Genomic DNA, 12681 nt, shown 5'->3' with positions numbered 1-12681 from the left:
TCTGATGATCTGCAAATATATGAGGCTGACTGTTCATATGCATCTTTGTAACAGGTAAGTGATCATTCAGTTTCTATACATGAATTGACTCTCTTTCTTCTCGTACAGGTTCGCAGGACACCATGATCGACTCTATCTCTGAAGTGGGACTAACAAGGTTCTATACATCTGGTTCACTGTTTACCACTATGGCTGGCTAGTTGGGTTTCCGTCCATCTGCGACTGTATTAGGCTGACTGTTCGCATACAGCTGTGTAACAGGTAAGTGATCATTCAGTTTCTATACATGTATTGAATCTCTTTCTTGTCATACAGGTTCGCAGGACCCCATGATCAAATCCCTTTCTGAAGGTGGACTTACAAGGTTCTGTACATCTGCATCTTCGTTTAAAAGTATGGCTGGCTGGCTGGCTTTCCATCCATCTGCAACTGTATTAGGCTGAATAATCGCATACACGTTTGTAACACGTAAGTGATCATTCAGTTTCTATACATGTATTGACTTTTTTTTTGTCATACAGGTTCGCCAGACTCCTTGACTGGTTCACTTTGAAGCTGGTTGAAGTTCTGATGATCTGCAACTGTAGGAGGCTGACTGTTCGTATGCATCTGTGTAACAGGTAAGTGATCATTCAGTTTCTATACATGTATTGACTTTTTTTCTTGTCATACAGGTTTGCAGGACCCCTTGACTGGTTCACTTTGAAGCTGGCTGAAGTTCTGATGATCTGCAACTGTAGGAGGCTGACTGTTCGTATGCATCTGTGTAACAGGTAAGTGATCATTTAGTTTCTATAAATGTATTGACTTTTTTTTTCTTGTCATACAGGTTCGCAGGACCCCTTGACTGGTTCACTTTGAAGCTGGCTGAAGTTCTGATGATCTGCAACTGGAGAAGGCTGACGGTTCGTATGCGTCTGTGTAACAGGTAAGTGATCATTCAGTCTCTATATATGTATTGACTCTCTTTCTTGTCATACAGGTTCGCAGGACACCATGACCGAATCCCTTTCTGAAGGTGGACTAACAAGGTTCTTTACATCTGCATCTCCGTTTACAACTATGGCTGCCTGGCTGACTTTCTGTCCCTCTGCAACTGTATGAGGGTCACTGTTCGTCTGCAGCTGTATAACAGGTAAGTGATCATTCAGTTTCTATACATGTATTGAATCTCTTTCTTGTCATACAGGTTCGCAGGACCCCATGATCTAATCCCTTTCTGAAGTTGGACTAACAAGGTTCTGTACATCTGCATCACAGTTTACATCTATGGCTGGCTGGCTGGCTTTCAATCCATCTGCAACTGTATTAGACTGACTGTTCGCATACAGCTGTGTAACAGGTAAGTGATCATTCCATTTCTATACATGTATTGACTTTTTTTCATGTCATACAGGTTCGCCAGACCCCTTTGACTGGTTCACTTTGAAGCTAGCTGAAGTTCTGATGATCTGCAACTGGAGAAGGCTGACGGTTCGTATGCGTCTGTGTAACAGGTAAGTGATCATTCAGTCTCTATACATGTATTGACTCTCTTGTCATACAGGTTTGCAGAACCACATAATCGACTCCCTCTCTGAAGTTGGACTAACAAGGCTCTTTACATCTGCATCACCATTTACAACTATGGCTGGCTGGCTGATGTTCTGACGACCTGCAGCTGTATGAGGGTGACTGTTCGTATGCATCTGTGTAACAGGTAAGTGATCATTCAGTTTCTATACATTTATTGACTCTCTTTCTTGTCATACAGAATTGCAGAACCACATAATCGACTCCCTCTCTGAAGCTGGACTAACATGGTTCTATGCATCTGCATCACCGTTTACAACTATGGTTGGCTGGCTGACTTTCTGTCGATCTGCAACAGTATGAGGGTGACTGTTCGTATACAGCTGTATTGACTTTTTTTCTTGTCATACAGGTTCGACGGACCCCTTTGACTGGTTCACTTTGAAGCTGGCTGAAGTTCTGTTGATCTGCAACTGTAGGAGGCTGACATTTCGTATGCATCTGTGTAAAAGTAAGTGATCATTTAGTTTCTATACATGTATTGACTTTTTTTCTTGTCATACAGCTTCGCAGGACCCCTTGACTGGTTCACTTTGAAGCTGGATGCAGACAACAAGGGATTTGACGACTGCAAATGTATGTGGTTGTCTGCATCTCCATCTGGAACTTTGGCTGGCTGAAGTTCTGATGATCTGCAACTGTAGCAGGCTGACTGTTCGTATTCATCTGTGTAACAGGTAAGTGATCAATCAGTTTCTATACATGTATTGACTTTTTTTCTTGTCATACAGGTTTGCAGGACCCCTTGACTGGTTCACTTTGAAGCTGGCTGAAGTTCTGATGATCTGCAACTGTAGGAGGCTGACTGTTCGTATGCATCTGTGTAACAGGTAAGTGATCATTTAGTTTCTATACATGTATTGACTTTTTTTCTTGTCATACAGGTTCGCCGGACCCCTTGACTGGTTCACTTTGAAGCTGGCTGAAGTTCTGATGATCTGCAACTGGAGAAGGCTGACGGTTAGTATGCGTCTATGTAACAGGTAAGTGATCATTCAGTCTCTATATATGTATTGACTCTCTTTCTTGTCATACAGGTTCGCAGGACCCCATAATCAAATCCCTTTCTGAAGGTGGACTTACAAGGTTCTGTACATCTGCATCTCCGTTTACAACTATGGCTGCCTGGCTGACTTTCTGTCCCTCTGCAACTGTATGAGGCTGACTGATTGTATGCAGCTGTGTAACAGGTAAGTGATCATTCAGTTTCTATACATGTATTCCCTATCTTTTTTTGCCATACAGGTTCGCCGGACCCCTTTGACTGGTTCACTTTGAAGCTGGCTGAAGTTCTGATGATCTGTAACTGGAGAAGGCTGACGGTTCGTATGCGTCTGTGTAACAGGTAAGTGATCATTCAGTCTCTATACATGTATTGACTCTCTTTCTTGTCAAACAAGTTCGCAGGACCCCTTGACTGGTTCACTTTGAAGCTGGATGCAGACAACAAGGGCTTTGACGACTGCAAGTGAATGTGGTTGTCTGCATCTCCATCTGCAACTTTGGCTGGCTGAAGTTCTGATGATCTGCAAATATATGAGGCTGACTGTTCGTATGCATCTGTGTAACAGGTAAGTGATCATTCAGTTTCTATACATGTATTCTCTATCTTTTTTTGTCATACAGGCTCGCAGGACCAAACGACTGGCTCACTTTGAAGCTGGATGCAGACAACAGGGTCTTGCCAACTGCAAATGTATGTGGTTGTCTGCATCTCCATCTGGAACTTTGGTTGGCTGATGTTCTGACGATCTGCAGCTTTATGAGGGTGACTGTTCGTATGCAGCTGTGTAACAGGTAAGTAATCATTCAGTTTCTATACATGGATTCTCCATCTTTTTTTGTGATACATGTTCGCAGGACCACACGACTGGCTTAGTTTGAAGCTGAATGCAGACAACAAGGGACTTGCCTTCTGCAAATGTATTTTGTTGTTTGCATCCAGCTTCAATCTGGAGCCTTGGCTGGTTGATTTTCTGATGATCTGCAAATGTAGGAGGCTGACTGTTCGTATGCCTCTGTGTAACAGGTAAGTGTTCATTCAGTTTCTATACATGTATTGACTTTTTTTCTTGTCATACAGGTTTGACGGTCCCCATTGACTGGTTCACTTTGAAGCTGGCTGAAGTTCTGATGATCTGTAAATGTAGGATGCTGACTGTTCGTATGCATCTGTGTAACAGGTAAGTGATCATTTAGTTTCTATACATGTATTGACTTTTTTTCTTGTCATACAGGTTCGCAGGACCCCTTGGCTGGTTCACTTTGAAGCTGGCTGAAGTTCTGATGATCTGCAACTGGAGAAGGCTGACGGTTCGTATGCGTCTGTGTAACAGGTAAGTGATCATTCAGTCTCTATACATGTATTGACTCTTACTTGTCATACAGGTTTGCAGAACCACACGACTGGCTCAGTGTGATGCTGGATGCAGACAACAAGGGACTTACCTTCTGCAAATGTATTTTGTTGTCTGCATCCAGCTTCAATCTGGAGCTTTGGCTGGTTTATGTTCTGATGATCTGCAACTGTATGAGGCTGACTGTTCGTATGCATCTGTGTAACAGGTAAGTGATCATTCCGTTTCTATACATGTATTGACTCTCTTTCTTGTCATACAGGTTTGCAGAACCACATAATCGACTCCCTCTCTGAAGTTGGACTAACAAATTTCTTTACATCTGCTTCTCCGTTTACAACTATGGCTGGCTGGCTGACTTTCTGTCCCTCTGCAACTGTATGAGGATAACTGTTCGTATGCCTCTGTGTAACAGGTAAGTGATCATTCAGTCTCTATACATGTATTGACTCGCTTTCTTGTCATACAGGTTCGCCGGAGCCCTTTGACTGGTTCACTTTGAAGCTGGCTGAAGTTCTGATGATCTGCAACTGTAGGAGGCTGACTGTTCGTATGCAGCTGTGTAACAGGTAAGTGACCATTCAGTTTCTATACATGTATTGACTCTCTTTCTTGTCATACAGGTTCGCAGGACACCATGATCGACTCCCTCTCTGAAGGTGAACTAACAAGGTTCTATACATCTGACTCACTGTTTACAACTATGGCTGGCTAGTTGGGTTTCCGTCCATCTGCAATTGTATTAGGCTGACTGTTCGCATACAGCTGTGTAACAGGTAAGTGATCATTCAGTTTCTATACATGTCTTGACTCTCTTTCTTGTCATACATGTTTGTAGAACCACATAATCGACTCCCTCTCTGAAGTTGGACTAACAAGGTTCTATGCATCTGCATCACTGTTTACAACTATGGCTGGCTGGCTGATTTCTGTCGATCTGCAACAGTACGAGGGTGACTGTTCGTATGCAGCTGTGTAACAGATAAGTGATCATTCAGTTTCTTTACATGTATTGACTTTCTTTTTTGTCATACAGGTTTGCAGGACACCATGACCGAATCCCTTTCTGAAGGTGGACCTGCAACTGTATAAGGATGACTCTTCGTATGCATCTGTGTAAAAGGTAAGTGATCATTCAGTTTCTATACATGTATTGACTTTTTTTCTTCTCATACAGGTTCGCAGGACCCCTTGACTAGTTCACTTTGAAGCTGGTTGAAGTTCTGATGATCTGCAAATATATGAGGCTGACTGTTCATATGCATCTTTGTAACAGGTAAGTGATCATTCAGTTTCTATACATGAATTGACTCTCTTTCTTCTCGTACAGGTTCGCAGGACACCATGATCGACTCTATCTCTGAAGTGGGACTAACAAGGTTCTATACATCTGGTTCACTGTTTACCACTATGGCTGGCTAGTTGGGTTTCCGTCCATCTGCGACTGTATTAGGCTGACTGTTCGCATACAGCTGTGTAACAGGTAAGTGATCATTCAGTTTCTATACATGTATTGAATCTCTTTCTTGTCATACAGGTTCGCAGGACCCCATGATCAAATCCCTTTCTGAAGGTGGACTTACAAGGTTCTGTACATCTGCATCTTCGTTTAAAAGTATGGCTGGCTGGCTGGCTTTCCATCCATCTGCAACTGTATTAGGCTGAATAATCGCATACACGTTTGTAACACGTAAGTGATCATTCAGTTTCTATACATGTATTGACTTTTTTTTTGTCATACAGGTTCGCCAGACTCCTTGACTGGTTCACTTTGAAGCTGGTTGAAGTTCTGATGATCTGCAACTGTAGGAGGCTGACTGTTCGTATGCATCTGTGTAACAGGTAAGTGATCATTCAGTTTCTATACATGTATTGACTTTTTTTCTTGTCATACAGGTTTGCAGGACCCCTTGACTGGTTCACTTTGAAGCTGGCTGAAGTTCTGATGATCTGCAACTGGAGAAGGCTGACGGTTCGTATGCGTCTGTGTAACAGGTAAGTGATCATTCAGTTTCTATACATGTATTGACTCTCTTTCTTGTCATACAGGTTCGCAGGACCCCTTGACTGGTTCACTTTGAAGCTGGATGCAGAAAACAAGGGATTTGACGACTGCAAATGTATATGGTTGTCTGCATCTCCATCTTGAACTTTGGCTGGCTGAAGTTCTGATGATCTGCAACTGTACGAGGCTGACTCTTCGCATACAGCTGTGTAACAGGTAAGTGATCATTCAGTTTCTATACATGTATTGACTCTCTTTCTTGTCATACAGGTTCGCAAGACATCATGACCGAATCCCTTTTTGAAGGTGGACTATCAAGGTTATGGACATCTGCGTCACCGTTTACATCAATGGCTGGCTGGCTGGCTTTCCATCCATCTGCAACTGTATTAGACTGACTGTTCGTATGCATCTATGTAACAGGTAAGTGATCATTTAGTTTCTATACATGTATTGACTTCTTGTCATACAGGTTCGCCGGACCCCTTGACTGGTTCACTTTGAAGCTGGTTGAAGTTCTGATGATCTGCAAATATATGAGGCTGACTGTTCATATGCATCTTTGTAACAGGTAAGTGATCTTTCAGTTTCTATACATGTATTGACTCTCTTTCTTGTCATACAGGTTCGCAGGACCCCTTGACTGGTTCACTTTGAAGCTGGTTAAAGTTCTGATGATCTGCAAATATGAGGCTGACGGTTCGTATGCGTCTGTGTAACAGGTAAGTGATCATTCAGTCACTTTACATGTATTGACTCTCTTTCTTGTCATACAGGTTTGCAGAACCACATAATTGACTCCTTCTCTCAAGCTGAACTAAAAAGGTTCTATGCATCTGCATCACCGTTTACAACTATGGCTGGCTGGCTGACTTTCTGTCGATCTGCAACAGTATGAGGGTGACTGTTCGTATGCAGCTGTGTAACAGGTAAGTGATCATTCAGTTTCTATACATGTATTGACTTTTTTTCTTGTCATACAGGTTCGACGGACCCCTTTGACTGGTTCACTTTGAAGCTGGCTGAAGTTCTGATAAACTGCAACTGTAGGAGGCTGAATTTTCGCATGCATCTGTGTAACAGGTAAGTGATCATTCAGTCTCTATACATGTATTGACTCTTTTTCTTGTCAAAGAAGTTCGCAGGACCCTTTGACTGGTTCACTTTGAAGCTGGATGCAAACAACAAGGGATTTGACGACTGCAAATGTATGTGGTTGTCTGCATCTCCATCTGGAACTTTGGCTGGCTGAAATTCTGATGATCTGCAAATATATGAGGCTGACTGTTCGTATGCAGCTGTGTAACAGGTAAGTGATAATTCAGTTTCTATACATGTATTGATTTTTTTTTCTTGTCATACAGGTTCATAGGACCTTTTGAATGGTTCACTTTGAAGCTGGATGCAGACAACAAGGGACTTGCCTTCTGCAAATGTATTTTGTTGTCTGCATCTAGCTTCAATCTGGAACTTTGGCTGGCTGATGTTCTTATGATCTGCAACTGTATGAGGCTGACTGTTCGTATGCAGCTGTGTAACAGGTAAGTGATCATTCAGTTTCTTTACATGTATTGACTTTCTTTTTTGTCATACAGGTTTGCAGGACACCATGACCGAATCCCTTTCTGAAGGTGGACCTGCAACTGTATGAGGATGACTCTTCGTATGCATCTGTGTAAAAGGTAAGTGATCATTCAGTTTCTATACATGTATTGACTTTTTTCTTGTCATACAGGTTCGCAGGACCCCTTGACTAGTTCACTTTGAAGCTGGTTGAAGTTCTGATGATCTGCAAATATATGAGGCTGACTGTTCATATGCATCTTTGTAACAGTTAAGTGATCATTCAGTTTCTATACATGAATTGACTCTCTTTCTTCTCGTACAGGTTCGCAGGACACCATGATCGACTCCATCTCTGAAGTGGGACTAACAAGGTTCTATACATCTGGTTCACTGTTTACAACTATGGCTGGCTAGTTGGGTTTCCGTCCATCTGCGACTGTATTAGGCTGACTGTTCGCATACAGCTGTGTAACAGGTAAGTGATCATTCAGTTTCTATACATGTATTGAATCTCTTTCTTGTCATACAGGTTCGCAGGACCCCATGATCAAATCCCTTTCTGAAGGTGGACTTACAAGGTTCTGTACATCTGCATCTTCGTTTAAAAGTATGGCTGGCTGGCTGGCTTTCCATCCATCTGCAACTGTATTAGGCTGAATAATCGCATACACGTTTGTAACACGTAAGTGATCATTCAGTTTCTATACATGTATTGACTTTTTTTCTTGTCAAACAAGTTCGCAGGACCCCTTGACTGGTTCACTTTGAAGCTGGATGCAGACAACAAGGGCTTTGACGACTGCAAGTGAATGTGGTTGTCTGCATCTCCATCTGCAACTTTGGCTGGCTGAAATTCTGATGATCTGCAAATATATGAGGCTGACTGTTCGTATGCAGCTGTGTAACAGGTAAGTGATAATTCAGTTTCTATACATGTATTGATTTTTTTTTCTTGTCATACAGGTTCGTAGGACCTTTTGAATGGTTCACTTTGAAGCTGGATGCAGACAACAAGGGACTTGCCTTCTGCAAATGTATTTTGTTGTCTGCATCTAGCTTCAATCTGGAACTTTGGCTGGCTGATGTTCTTATGATCTGCAACTGTATGAGGCTGACTGTTCCTATGCAGCTGTGTAACAGGTAAGTGATCATTCAGTTTCTTTACATGTATTGACTTTCTTTTTTGTCATACAGGTTTGCAGGACACCATGACCGAATCCCTTTCTGAAGGTGGACCTGCAACTGTATGAGGATGACTCTTCGTATGCATCTGTGTAAAAGGTAAGTGATCATTCAGTTTCTATACATGTATTGACTTTTTTCTTGTCATACAGGTTCGCAGGACCCCTTGACTAGTTCACTTTGAAGCTGGTTGAAGTTCTGATGATCTGCAAATATATGAGGCTGACTGTTCATATGCATCTTTGTAACAGTTAAGTGATCATTCAGTTTCTATACATGAATTGACTCTCTTCTCGTACAGGTTCGCAGGACACCATGATCGACTCCATCTCTGAAGTGGGACTAACAAGGTTCTATACATCTGGTTCACTGTTTACAACTATGGCTGGCTAGTTGGGTTTCCGTCCATCTGCGACTGTATTAGGCTGACTGTTCGCATACAGCTGTGTAACAGGTAAGTGATCATTCAGTTTCTATACATGTATTGAATCTCTTTCTTGTCATACAGGTTCGCAGGACCCCATGATCAAATCCCTTTCTGAAGGTGGACTTACAAGGTTCTGTACATCTGCATCTTCGTTTAAAAGTATGGCTGGCTGGCTGGCTTTCCATCCATCTGCAACTGTATTAGGCTGAATAATCGCATACACGTTTGTAACACGTAAGTGATCATTCAGTTTCTATACATGTATTGACTTTTTTTCTTGTCAAACAAGTTCGCAGGACCCCTTGACTGGTTCACTTTGAAGCTGGATGCAGACAACAAGGGCTTTGACGACTGCAAGTGAATGTGGTTGTCTGCATCTCCATCTGCAACTTTGGCTGGCTGAAGTTCTGATGATCTGCAAATATATGAGGCTGACTGTTCGTATGCATCTGTTTAACAGGTAAGTGATCATTCAGTTTCTATACATGTATTCTCTATCTTTTTTTGTCATACAGGCTCGCAGGACCAAACGACTGGCTCACTTTGAAGCTGGATGCAGACAACAGGGTCTTGCCAACTGCAAATGTATGTGGTTGTCTGCATCTCCATCTGGAACTTTGGTTGGCTGATGTTCTGACGATCTGCAGCTTTATGAGGGTGACTGTTCGTATGCAGCTGTGTAACAGGTAAGTAATCATTCAGTTTCTATACATGGATTCTCCATCTTTTTTTGTGATACATGTTCGCAGGACCACACGACTGGCTTAGTTTGAAGCTGGATGCAGACAACAAGGGACTTGCCTTCTGCAAATGTATTTTGTTGTTTGCATCCAGCTTCAATCTGGAGCCTTGGCTGGTTGATTTTCTGATGATCTGCAAATGTAGGAGGCTGACTGTTCGTATGCATCTGTGTAACAGGTAAGTGATCATTCAGTTTCTATACATGTATTCTCCATCTTTTTTTGTCATACATGTTCGCAGGACCACATGACTGGCTTAGTTTGAAGCTGGATGCAGACAACAAGGGACTTGCCTTCTGCAAATGTATTTTGTTGTTTGCATCCAGCTTCAATCTGGAGCTTTGGCTGGTTGATTTTCTGATGATGTGCAAATATATGAGGCTGACTGTTTGTATGCAGCTGTGTAACAGGTAAGTGATCATTCAGTTTCTATACATGTATTGACTCTCTTTCTTGTCGTACAGGTTCGCAGGACCCCATGATCAAATCCCTTTCTGAAGGTGGACTTACAAGGTTCTGTACATCTGCATCTTCGTTTAAAAGTATGGCTGGCTGGCTGGCTTTCCATCCATCTGCAACTTTATTAGGCTGAATAATCGCATACACGTTTGTAACACGTAAGTGATCATTCAGTTTCTATACATGTATTGACTTTTTTTCTTGTCATACAGGTTCGACGGTCCCCATTGACTGGTTCACTTTGAAGCTGGCTGAAGTTCTGATGATCTGTAAATGTAGGATGCTGACTGTTCGTATGCATCTGTGTAACAGGTAAGTGATCATTCAGTCTCTATACATGTATTGACTCTTACTTGTCATACAGGTTTGCAGAACCACATAATCGACTCCCTCTCTGAAGTTGGACTAACAAGGTTCTATGTATCTGCATCACCGTTTACAAATATGGCTGGCTGGCTGACTTTCTGTCGATCTGCAACTGTATGAGGGTGACTATTCGTATGCAGCTGTATAACAGGTAAGTGATCGTTCAGTTTCTATACATGTATTGACTCTCTTTCTTGTCATACAGGTTCGCAGGACACCATGATTGACTCCCTCTCAGAAGGGGGACTAACAAGGTTCTATACATCTGGTTCACTGTTTACAACTGTGGCTGGCTAGATGGGTTTCCATCCATGTGCGACTGTATTAGGCTGACTGTTCGCATTCAGCTGTGTGACACGTAAGTTATCATTCAGTTTTTATACATGTTTTGACTTTTTTTTTCTTGTCATACAGGTTCGCAGGACCACACGACTGGCTCACAGTGTGATGCTGGATGCAGACAACAAGGGACTTACCTTCTGCAAATGTATTTTGTTGTCTGCATCCAGCTTCAATCTGGAGCTTTGGCTGGTTGATGTTCTGATGATCTGCAACTGTATGAGGCTGACTGTTCGTATGCAGCTGTGTAACAGATAAGTGATCATTCAGTTTCTTTACATGTATTGACTTTCTTTTTTGTCATACAGGTTTGGAGGACACCATGACCGAATCCCTTTCTGAAGGTGGACCTGCAACTGTATGAGGATGACTCTTCGTATGCATCTGTGTAAAAGGTAAGTGATCATTCAGTTTCTATACATGTATTGACTTTTTTTCTTGTCATACAGGTTCGCAGGACCCCTTGACTAGTTCACTTTAAAGCTGGTTGAAGTTCTGATGATCTGCAAATATATGAGGCTGACTGTTCATATGCATCTGTGTAACAGGTAAGTGACCATTCAGTTTCTATACATGTATTGACTCTCTTTCTTGTCATACAGGTTTGCAGAAAGACATAATCGACTCCCTCTCTGATGTTGGACTAACAAGTTTCTTTACATCTGCTTCTCCGTTTACAACTATGGCTGGCTGGCTGACTTTCTGTCCCTCTGCAACTGTATGAGGATGACTGTTCGTATGCCTCTGTGTAACAGGTAAGTGATCATTCAGTCTCTATACATGTATTGACTCGCTTTCTTGTCATACAGGTTCGCCGGAGCCCTTTGACTGGTTCACTTTGAAGCTGGCTGAAGTTCTGATGATCTGCAACTGTAGGAGGCTGACTGTTCGTATGCAGCTGTGTAACAGGTAAGTGACCATTCAGTTTCTATACATGTATTGACTCTCTTTCTTGTCATACAGGTTCGCAGGACACCATGATCGACTCCCTCTCTGAAGGTGAACTAACAAGGTTCTATACATCTGACTCACTGTTTACAACTATGGCTGGCTAGTTGGGTTTCCGTCCATCTGCAATTGTATTAGGCTGACTGTTCGCATACAGCTGTGTAACAGGTAAGTGATCATTCAGTTTCTATACATGTCTTGACTCTCTTTCTTGTCATACATGTTTGTAGAACCACATAATCGACTCCCTCTCTGAAGTTGGACTAACAAGGTTCTATGCATCTGCATCACTGTTTACAACTATGGCTGGCTGGCTGATTTCTGTCGATCTGCAACAGTACGAGGGTGACTGTTCGTATGCAGCTGTGTAACACGTAAGTGATCATTCAGTTTCTTTACATGTATTGACTTTTTCTTGTCATAGAGGTTCGCCGAACCCCTTTGACTGGTTCACTTTGAAACTGACTGAAGTTCTGATAATCTGCAACTGTAGGAGGCTGACTGTTTGTATGCAGCTGTGTAAGAGGTAAGTGATCATTCAGTTTCTATACATGTATTGACTCTCTTTCTTGTCATACAGGTTCGCAGGACCCCATGATCAAATCCAAATTCTGAAGTTGGACTAACAAGGTTCTCTTCATCTGCATCACCGTTTACATCTATGGCTGGCTGGCTGGCTTTCCATCCATCTGCAACTGTATTAGGCTGACTCATCGCATA

The sequence above is a fragment of the Salminus brasiliensis genome, chromosome 13 (genome assembly GCF_030463535.1).
Source record: "Salminus brasiliensis chromosome 13, fSalBra1.hap2, whole genome shotgun sequence".
NCBI classification, from domain to species: Eukaryota; Metazoa; Chordata; class Actinopteri; order Characiformes; family Bryconidae; genus Salminus; species Salminus brasiliensis.
This window is presented reverse-complemented; position numbering follows the sequence as displayed.